The sequence below is a fragment of the Hesperophylax consimilis genome, chromosome 3, assembly GCF_061612785.1.
Source record: "Hesperophylax consimilis isolate HC1 chromosome 3, BYU_Hcon_1.0, whole genome shotgun sequence".
In the NCBI taxonomy this organism is placed as follows: Eukaryota; Metazoa; Arthropoda; class Insecta; order Trichoptera; family Limnephilidae; genus Hesperophylax; species Hesperophylax consimilis.
Genome location: NC_142838.1, coordinates 17,459,345 through 17,471,611, shown reverse-complemented (window position 1 = coordinate 17,471,611; position 12,267 = coordinate 17,459,345).

Here is a 12,267-nt window from a genome sequence, read left to right as displayed (position 1 = left end):
GTACCTGCTAAAATTAAATCTCTTTCACAAACAAACGAATCCCCAATCTCTCATGGAAGTTATAATGATACCATTCCTACAGAAGCAAAAGCCATTGAGCTTATGTATTCTATTTCATCTTCAGCTCCATTTATTGTTAATGTCCAAAGGACTGAACAGGGGAAAATAATTCATCCCCTGGATTTCGGTAAATTTATTTTTAGCTCAAAACTCAATAACCTCGGTATTATAAATGGATCAATAAAACCGGAAGGTCGATACAAACTATCCATAGAATTTAAATCCGCCACATTAGCTAATGATTTTGTTAAAAAAATAGGTTCTCTTTCAAATAATAAATTTAAATCTTTCATACCTACTTTCAATTTAACCAGAATGGGCAGAGTAAGAGGTATCCCAACCGATCTATCAGAAACAGAAATAGTAGACGCTCTTAATGACTCTCAATTAACTCCAAAAGTTTTAAAAGCACGTCGTTTGAATTTCAAGGATACTTCCACCGGCACCACTATATGGAAACCTTCCCAATCCGTTGTTATCACTTTTGAAGGTCAAACATTACCATCCCATGTATTTATTTATTATAACGCTCTTCCCGTTGAAGTATACAGATTCCCGACGATCCAATGTTTCAACTGTTGCCGTTTTGGCCATTCAAAACCTATTTGTCGTTCCCCTCCTCGTTGCTTCCATTGCGGAGAGGATCATCTCTTTGAACAGTGTCAAAATACAACGAATAACCCTATTTGTATTAATTGTAAGGGCAACCATACTGCTGTTAGTGTGGCCTGTCCAGAGTTATCTAGACAGAGAAATATCAAACAGTCAATGGCTGCAGACAACATTTCCTACTTTCAGGCTTCTAAATTATTCTCTCCTACGAAAAAATCTTTTGCAGAGATAACGTCTAACGCTTCTATCTTTCATTTTTCTTCCCCTAAATCCCCTCTATCATCTTCCCACAAAGAAACAATTTTCAAACCGATAAAATCTAATCCAAAATTTATTCCTTCTTTCGATAAAAAACTACATAATGATCTTTTACTTAACCCGAATGGGAATAATAAATCCCAGGCTCCCAATGGGACTGCCTTAAAAAACTGTTCCACTTCCGATATCTTACCTAAAGTCATGATTGAAAATTCTTCTTTTATTCAAACTTTAATTACCCTATTAATTACGATCCTTTCAAATAACAATAAAGTACCGTCCAACGCTGCCGATTATATGAAATCTTTACTCTCTAGCCTTCCCGATGTATCCGCAACTGAGCAAAATACTTCAATGGAATAGTAGAAGTCTATTCGCCAACAAAATTGATCTTGTACAGTTACTTGATGAACATAATATTTCAGTTGCTGCCATCTCCGAAACGTGGTTAAAACCCTCATACCAATTTAAGATTCCTGGATATCATTGTCTAAGACATGATAGACTGGATGGCAAAGGTGGCACTGCTCTTATTATACATAATTCTATCCCTTTTAAACAAATTATTTTCAACACTCTCCCCAATAATTTTCAGATAGTAGCAGCTGTTGTATCTGATATTACATTACCATCAATATATATCCCTCCCTCTACAATTTTTGTTGAAAACGAATGAACAACATTTATATCCCAGATTCGTCCCCCGTATATGATACTTGGGGACTTCAATGCTCATTCTCCTTCTTGGGGCAGTGAGTTAACAAACCGTTCTGGCCATAATCTATTAGAATTTATGGATACCTATAATTTATGTATTCTAAATGATGGATCTCCAACTCGTTTCACTGCCCCTCAACATCGGAAAAGTGCAATCGATTTATCTCTTTGCTCATCTTCGGTGATTCCCATATGTTCTTGGAACATTCTTAAAGATCCACTTTCCAGTGACCATTTTTCTATAATAATTACCTTCCACCATCTATCTTCCACGCATTCCTTTTCGATAAACAATAGTTTTAAATTTAAAACGAAAGACGCGAATTGGAGAAATTTTTCTTCAGAATTAGACTCCATTGTTCAAGAATCTAAGTCTTCCCTTGTCAACACTAGTTTACAATGTGAATTATTTCCTAACATGATAATAAAAGCTGCAGAAAAAACACTTAAAAAACGTAATGTAAACATTAAGATAAAACATTCCACCCCATGGTGGGATGAAGAATGCACTAGTGTCGTTAAATCCAGAAGAGAAGCAATTTCCATTTTCCGTAAATGTATGTCTTTCGAAAATTACCTTTCTGTGAAACGCGCCCAGGCAGAAGCGAAACGCGTTTTGAAAAACAAAAAGCGGTCTGGATGGCGAAAATTCTGTGAACGCTTGTCTCCTGAATCTCCCCAGTCATCCGTATGGTCCAACTTAAAAAAATTCGGTTCGTCATATACTCCCCAGCGTTCCAAACATATTCCAGAAGAAATTATTATAGGTTTTGCTGATAAGATAGCTCCTCCGTCAGTTGCCAGATGTGAGGAAATGCCTTCCTTTATTTCTTATCCATCTCACTCTAGCTGGCTGGACTCTTCTTTCTCAGTAAGTGAATTAAATCGAGTAATCAATTCCCTTCCAGACTCTTCTCCTGGCCCTGATGGAATCTTATATAGTTTCATTAAAGCATTCTCAGATATGTTGGTTGAATATTTTTTATCCCTAATTAATTACATGTTCGAAACAGGATTTATACCGGAAGTCTGGAAAGTTCAAAAAATCCTTCCGATTTTAAAACCAGGCAAAAATCCATCTGAAATCTCATCCTATCGTCCTATTGCTCTTTCGTCATGTTTAATGAAAGTAGCAGAACACTTGATAAAGAACAGATTGGAATGGTTTGTTGAAAATAACAGAATTATCTCTCCTAATCAATATGGCTTCCGGAAAAAGAAATCAACCATAGATAATTTAAGTGTATTAACAACAGACATCCGTATATCTCAGTCCCTTAATTCTTGCACTCTGGCCACATTTCTTGATCTTTCGTCAGCTTACGACGATGTATTAATTAACATTTTGAAAGAAAAATTAATTAAAATAAAAATTCCCTTAAAACTAGTTCAATTTATTATTAATTTACTAACAGACAGATCCATTATTATCCACTTTTCCTCAAAAACGATAAATCGCAAACTATGGAAGGGGTTACCTCAGGGGTCCGTAATCAGTCCATTATTATTTAATATATATATATAAGTGATTTAGACAATGTAATTCCTTCATCTATCAAGCGACTTTATTTTGCTGATGATTTCCTTATATATTTATCACACAAAAATCTATCGCGCGCTGCGAAGGAATTGAATTTGGCTTTACATAATATTAAAGTTTGGTTGTTGACTAATGGGATGAATTTAGCTACGTCTAAAACCAAAGTAGTGGCTTTTACGCGCAAAAGAAAAATAACCCCCTTTTCTGTCTGCTTTGATAATGTCCCTTTTCAAATCGTTAAAATTAAATTTCTTGGACTACTTTTGGATCATAAACTTTCCTGGCTCCCGCATATTCAGAACATTTCGGCTAAGTGTGAAAAGGGGCTAAATATTATGCGAGCTGTTTCCAGAGTGTGGTGGGGATCTCATCCTACTACTCTTAAATTAATGTATGGTGCTCTAGTGCGAAGCCATTTGGATTATGGAACATTTCTTTTCGATCCTCTTCCTAAATATTTGGACAAAAAACTTGAAAGAATTCAGTCGAAAGCGCTCAGAATAATTATTGGAGCGATGAAATCTTCTCCAATTAATTCTCTCCAGGTAGAATGTGTTGATCCCCCCTTAATTCTGAGGAGACAATTCCTGGCTGATAAATATATTTTTAAATCTTTTTCTGTATCGCGTCACCCTTTAGAACAAAGCCTTGATTATTTGTTCAATAACTTAAATAACGAAAAAAGATCGACAGATAAAAATCGACTTCCTCTCCTTCTAAAAAGTTTTCTTTCATTCAAATCTCTGTCCTCTTCCCTCCAAAATCTACAAAAAGATCCTATCCTTCCTATTTTCACTATCCCATTTGATTCTATCAATTATATCCCCAACGTTATAACTTCAGACTTCCGAACTGATATTTTAACCTCATCTAATCAAAATGTTGAGGAAAAATTTAAAAACATTACATCTTCTAAGTTTCCAGAATTTTCACTCATTTACACAGATGGTTCTAAGTCTGATAACAAAGATTGTGGAGCTGCGGTACACATTCCCGAATTCGATTTAGATTTGTCTTATAAATTGCCTAAAGAAATTTCTATATTTACTGCAGAATGCTTCGCAATTGAACAAGCTTTGAGCCAAATCCAGCTTTTTAATATTCGACGAGCCTTACTGTGCACTGACTCACTAAGCGCAGTGTTGAAAATTTCCTCAAATATCCATAAACCAGAAGACTATATTATTTATAATATCAGAAACACCCTTAAATCTTTAAATGAATTAAATTTCGAGACAATATTGGTTTGGGTCCCTGGCCATTTGGGAATTGAGGGTAACGAGAAAGCCGATTCTCTAGCTAAACTTGGAACAATTTCTGGCTCTAATCCTTTAGATTTTAGAATTCCTATCTCTGACGTCATCCCAATTCTTAAATCCAACATGATTCGCTCCTGGGAAGAAAATTGGACTAATACGAAAACCCGAACTGGTGCTTTTTATGCTGGAATACAAAATCATATTCCAAGTAAACCTTGGTTCCACGGCAAGAAAAAATCCAAAAGATTTATTTCCTGTATCTCGAGAATGAGAATTGGTCATTGCTCCATTGCATCCCATTTGTTTAAAATCCGGGTCCTAGATAGTCCACTCTGCCAGTGCGGCATGGAAAATGAGACTCTTGATCATGTTTTCTTTAATTGTAAAAATCATTTATCTTTCAAAGGCATTTATCGTTTACTTATAAAAATCACCCACCAATCTCCCCTTAGTATTCCTTATTTTCTTTCTCTCAACAATTCTCGCATTTTCAAAGTTCTATACAAGTTCATAGACTTGAATGACTTCAATATTTGAGATTTCCTATTCCCGTATAGATTTCCCATAAAATTATGACCATCTCCCCTAACTTTAACGGCACATAGCACTCTTTTTAGGGTGAATTGCCTAATAAAAAAAAAAAAAACTTTGTACAAACCGCCACTATCTGATGCCGGAAACTATCGAAGCCACAGCCAAGACATTGAAAATCTACTCTACAAATACCTCTAAATAACTCTAAAATTATTATTCTCGGGGATTACAACCTCCCTAACCTAAAATGGAAAACAAGTGATAGTGATTTCATTGTTCATGAAAGCGAACATGATTGTGCACGTGAGATTTTAGATGACAAATTTTTTAAATCTTTTACAACATAACTTTATATATGTAGCGAGAGAATAATCCAGATTGTCTCGCTAATTGTAAACAACACGACCTACCTATCTACTTGCTAGTGAACTACCTACTCGCGACGTCTAGAGCTACCTACGACAATACGTTGCGAGTTGGTCTGGCACATTACGCCAACTCACTAGAGGGTTCTAGCCTGTTGCCTAGGAATAATAGCAGCGCCAACGAAAGTTCCAGTAGGACCCAGACTGAGCGAGTGTCTCCGTTTTACTTGCGATCTCGCCTGCCTACTGTTGTCGTCGGCCGTTCTGTATAAATGGGCCAGACACAGCGAGCAGTCAGTCAGTCAGTCAGTCATCCGTCAACAATATGCAAGTCTCGAGAGTGATAACCCGCTTACCGCTCCTCTTCCTGCGCGTTAGGACAACATTCCCGGCTCCGCACGGTTTCAACCATCGACTCCATCGGGATATCATCATAGCGCCTTGGCCCCGGCCACCGTCCCTGGCCAGCACCCTGGTTCCAGCGCATCTGACCAGCGCTACATCCACGCAGCATACTCCCTGGTCTACGCACCTCCCGTACAACCGCCTACAAGGTCCACCGCACCTTCGGCTTTCCTGTAGGAACTGGAGTACCTGAAGACCCACATTCTTCGCCAGTTCCTGACCGTCAACGAGTCCGGTCACCAGCAGCGGCATCGACTCACTGACCCGCGCTTGACCAGCACATCATCGCCTGCATCAGGAGAATTCAACATCAGTCCTACGTCAACTCTCATCACGGCTACCTGACTCAAATAAACACTGTGACCTTCACCTACCTTTTTCATTTCGTGCCTCCTCACCAGATCCCCAAATATACAAAAAAATGATTGCTTACTAGAGATCTAGCAATATCAGATTATCCTAAATTGTTCATTGAGGAATGTAATGATCCCCTGTTACCTGTTGATAACCATCACCCCTCTTTATATTACGTTAAATATATGGCGTCAAGCCGAAACCTGTTGAAAAAACTCTCAACTACAAAAAAGCAGATTTTGAATCTACAAATTCTCATATTTCGCATGTTGACTGGTCTTTTTTGTCTGAAGTTAATACTGACAATTCCTTAAAAAACCTATATTCAATATTCTCCACCACCATCAAATCATATGTACCACTATTTACTCCTAAAAAACATACATATCCAACTTACCATCAGAACTAATAGCCTCACTACAACAAAAAAAAAACTTCATAAAAAATTCTAAGAAACAAATTTCAGTGAAAGTAGGAAAAAATGCGAAGATCTCTCTAAAATCTGTTATAAAACATATATAAATTCTATCGAGAACACAGCCTTAAACTCGAACAACAAAGACATTGTAAAACTTTTTTCTGATTTCTTTAAAAATGTTAATATAATTTTGAAACACCAGAAGAAAATATTCCTTCATACACATTAAAAAAAACCACACATTTTAACAGAGTGCTACATCACCGAAGAATCTTGCAAAAAAAAACTAAATTCCTTACACATTAACAAGTCTGCAGGCCCGGACACCATCCCGCCAATTTTCCTAAAACAGTGCTCCTCCGTTTTATCTAAACCACTAACCATTTTATTTAACCACTATCTTGTGGATATTTTCCCGTCTATTGGAAAATCAGCTATATTATTCCAATATTTAAAAAAGGTGACGATACTGACATTACAAACTATCGACCAGTATGCATACAACCTGTATTACCCAAAATCTTTGAATCTTTAGTTCTGGAAGAAATACATCCCATACTAACAAAGGAAATAAATGACAAACAACATGGTTTCATTAGAGGTAGATCAAGTCCCAGTTTTGATTATTGGAGGCGTGAGGTGAGGGCGGGGGAGCACTGATTGCCCTAAGGGCAGGCGCGACACTTGTGATCGTCAGCGTTGGGTCGGGGTCGGAGTCAGTATCACTATGGTATCGCTACAGCTCTTTAAGCGGTAGGTCGCGTTGCACTAGTTTTCGCTAAGGAACGTACTCGGAATGCGTTAAAAAGTCCCCTATTTGGTGAAATTTGCGACGTCAAAGACAATGTTTTACCAACTAGAGACTAAACTAGAACCCAAATTTCAGCAAATAGCGTGTACTGTGATAGCACGAATTGAAGAAATATGGAGAAAGGCTTCTATTCCCATCGTTACATACACACGCGGGTAGCACAAATGTTGAAGGCATATCATTTGAAATGCAAAAACCTTCTTATATTTCGTCTTGCAGATGCCATGATTTCAGTAAATTCGACTGTCCTAGAGATCAAAAAATACCTGTAAATAATCAGAGTTTCTTTACTGACCAACGAACTACACAAAAAATGTTAATAGGAAACGTGGATACCGCTACAAGAAAACAAATGAAAACAACGTTGAAAAGGAAACTTTTGATGCAAAAATTCTTGTGCACATCTAAAAAGGAAAGCACGGGTAAGCCAACTACTTCTCAACTTGATATTTCCACGTTTTCTGCATTAAATGAATCCGATTGTGATGATGTTTTCAAACCTAATGTTGTACCTCAAACGCCCCAGAAGCAGGTTGCGGTCACAATAGATTATTCCACATTATGCTCCGACTCGGTTCAGTATTAAAACTCATTCCACCTGTAAAGATGGAGCACGTCACCAATGGCAGTTAATCTCAGCGTCTAAATACTTATCAGCTGAACTAACTAACTAACTGATCCAGTCATAGAAAGAAACAGTTACTTCACACACCCTGAAAATTTATTGCTTGCAATGTTAACTGACCCTCACAAGCATTTCTGAAAATTAGCTGCGCGTCATGTTCTAAAAGCACGCAGTAAGAAACTAAGTAAAACAAGGCTGTTCCAACTTCCAAACATAAACCTCGATGCATCATATTACTATGATCTTATTAATTGGCAGCAAAATGTAACCGTACCCCCAATACTGAAGATCTTCAATTATTTGTAACACAAGGGGGAGAAGGTAAATTGCCTCTTCTGCATCATACTCAAGCAGTTGAAAGAGCTGTAAAGACTGTTACTGAAGCCTCAACTACATTATGTACGAATTCTGTAAGAGAAGGTCTTTTTAAGGCAAAGATCGAGTCTCGCAAAATAATGAAGAAATTTGAGAGTAAGAAGGATTTTGTTGGTATTTGAATACACTGCCTTGAGATAATTTGAATTATATTCATATATTTTTTGGGTTCCATGATAACTCAACACAGTGAAAATTCAACACACTTTTAAAAAGTGATATAAAGTCATTAGAAACGATGAAATTTTTTTTTTGTTTTAACCTAACCTACATAACCCAGTTAATAAAGTTTTTGTTTCATCACTTTCCATGACTTTATATAACTTTTTAAAGATGTGATGAATTATCATTGTGGTGATTTATCCGGTTACCTTTTTTTTAATAAATAAATCAAAATATTCCCTCTATTTCGTGTTTTAATGAAAAATAGTTAATTTTTAATGGTTTGGCCCATTAACCATTAAAAATTAACTATTTCGTGTTTTATTGAAAAATAGTTAATTTTGGTTTTGTAACATTTTCTTGAAATTTTCAAAGTCAATCCGGAAAAAGATGATATCCAAATATTATTAAAAAAAGTGATTTTATATCTTCATTTAACCGTTTGAGTGCCAAAAAAATTCATACAGTTGCTTGTAAAATGCCACCAAAAAAACATTATTTTTTATGAAACTATATATTTTTTTAAAACCCATAAATTCTTTGAATTTTCAAGGATTTCGATGATTTTTTCGGTGTTTTATTAAAGAATATTGGTTTAGAATCACGCGGAGGAGGATCCCGAAGTCCAGGCGTTTCGAAAAAATGAGAATTTTACGTACAGACCTACGCGCGAATCAGAACACGACTGACGCAATCGACGGAAATCGACGATCGGCAATCTTCGTTAAAACACGAATCGACGATTGGCACCCAAACGGTTAATACCCTTTTATCACTATTAGACAAATCGAAACAAGAATTTTTCTTCCCATACAGTCGTGACCCACCTTTGTACATATTCATAATGTTGAAAGAATTCAAAGAAAATTTCTACGCATAAATTTTAATTTTAACATCCATTTAGAACACATAAATTACCCGTCATTAATGAATCTTTTAAATACGTATTCCAACATTAGAAAACAGAAGAAAAATAAACAACCGAACCTTTTTATTAAAATTATTGAACTCTAAATTCGATTGTTGTGAACAGAAGAAAAAAATTAATAAATTCTGCATACCTACACAAACAACTAGTATTTTACATACATACATTTCATTCCAACTATAGTTTTCATTCTCCAATACAACGTTTACACAGACTTGGTAACAAATACTTAAACAATATAAATGTATTTGACAATAATTTGAACTTGGCAAACTTTAAACGGAGTATGTGCAAACTATTTCTACCTACTTTGTAAACTATTGTTATTACTAATTTTATATTATTATATGTAAAAGCCCTATGGGCGTTTAAATAAAATAAATAAATGCCATTTTTTGTAATATTAGCAATCTAGTACACAGAAAAGTACCGAGCCGCCACTGCCTGTGAGTCCTGATTTTATATGGCATTTCCATACCAAAATTATATTTCTGTCAAATTTTCAAATGGCGTATGTTTTTTTTGTAAATTAAAAAAAAATATTGTAATAAATGTACGTTTCTATGTAACATATTTAATTTATCTTTTATACGGGATGTCCGGGGTACAGGACAAAGCACAAAACTTTGGGAGGTTTTCTACATGATGGTATAAGTAAAAAAGATAAATAACTTTTTGGAAATTCAATTGTTTTTCTCCATACACAAATGTTTTTCCGTACAAAAACATTTTCCATACAAACAATTCATCTTTTGTAGCTTAAAATGTTAAAATTTCGAAAAAGTTATTTATCTTTTTTACTTGTGCTATCAAATACTATGTTTGTTTAGGTTCTGTTTGCTACTATGATAAAAAAATATTGGTCCATTGATGCATGACTTACACATATGATGTCACATCCCTGCTAAACTCTAAATAAGCCAAAAAAATTGTAATCTTTAACATCAAAAATAAAATGTGATCTTTTATTATTATTTATAACAATATTTGTTAAGTCATACGGGAAGAGGTTAAAATTCTTCACGGGAGCCGACTCGAGTCATTTCTAGGTTTGAGTCCTCCCTGTATTGCGTACAAGAACGTTACAGAGACGAAATTCATTTGTAAAAATTTCTCATTCATATATTTGATAATCTCATCTTGCTGGAATATTTTGTTAAAATGTTTAATATTAAAACGCAATAGAGTTATTAACCTAAAAATTTACATTTCTCTTAAGATTCAATGTTATTATGTTCTGTGTTTTGTTTTGTGTTTTAGAGGATTTATGTGTTACAACACAATGCGTTTTATCTATATATACAAAAATAAAAATTTTAATATTCGTTTGTATAATGCAAACTCCGAAAAATATCTCAGAATGTTTTTTAGCGATTGTTGTGAAATTTTGAAACAACGTTGCATTTGAATATGCGTGTGTTTTTATATACTTATATCATATATAAATGTCACTTGTGACATGTAAAAACATGTTTTTTTTAAAAACAGCGTAATCTGTTCGATAAACATTCTTTAAAAAAAAACAGCACCATCTCTTGGATGTAAAAGCAACTTAAGTTATAGTTTTTAAATCTGCACAGACATACTGAGCCGCAGCAACGCGTGGCGGGGTACAGCTAGTTTAAAATATAATTTTAACTAACATAGTGCTCAGAAAACTGATTTTTTATTTAATTAATATTTTTGAAATATTGTTCAGAGGTAAAAAATGTTATCTTTAAGTGTATTTGTAAGTTTGCGTATAGTATATGTAAGTTCATGAACAAATCCTTATTACATAAATAAAACGCTCATGTTATCGACGCTTAGATCAAACAATTGGACACAAAATTCAAAAACAAACAGATGTAATTATCTATCGTTACCGCCCGGTCCGCGTTACTATTCTGTAATGTTTTATCTGCTCAGTAATTTTTTTATTTTTTATATTAACATCGTCCCAAAACAATATAATATATACGTAATAACAATAGTTATTTACGTATATATGGATGCGCTATTTGAGCAAAGTTTAGTAAAAGAATGATCATGTGGGATATACAAATATACAAAGTTTGTGCACGACTAAGATCAATTGTAAGCAGATTGTATAAACTAAATTTTTTTGTTCCAATCTGTATACTTCAAATAATTTATTTATCTCTAGCAGAATCTGTTATAAGGTATGGAGTAACAGCTTGGGGATTCTCCTGTAAAACTAATATCGACCATGTTCAATCCGTGCAAAATTCATTTAATTTAGCTGAAAAAAATTTATACAAAGAACGGCATAATATTCCATACTTCGTGAGAGCAATTCTGTGGTACAAAATTATATTTCAGCACATAAATAACCCTTAACAGGCTAGAACACAATCATAATACTTGTTTTAACTTTAATGAAGGACTTATTGTACCTAAGCATACAAATAAATATGAACAAAGAACGTTAAACTATATGATTCCCAGTTGTTTTAATATGTTACCTGCTGAAATTAAAAACTGTGCCCAAAACAAACAGTTTTAATTTTATATAATTGTAAAAATGTAACTGTAAACTCACTATAATAAGATTTATAATGTAAAGAACCCGTTAGATAAACTGCTAATAAGCAGTTTATCAGGACATTTTTGCCTTATATTTGTAAAAAAAAAGTGATATATGCTTAGTTAGTTTAAAAAATTAAGTATTATTGGTCGCCAAGACGAGATGAAAGGGGATGACATCATCCATACATTTGAATGTAGGATGAAGGTTAATTAACAATAAAATAAAATCTGAACATTAAGAAGACTGAACATTATAAAATAAGTTTGTACAGTAATGATTATTTGACCTTCAATAAAAATACATTGTGTAAACTC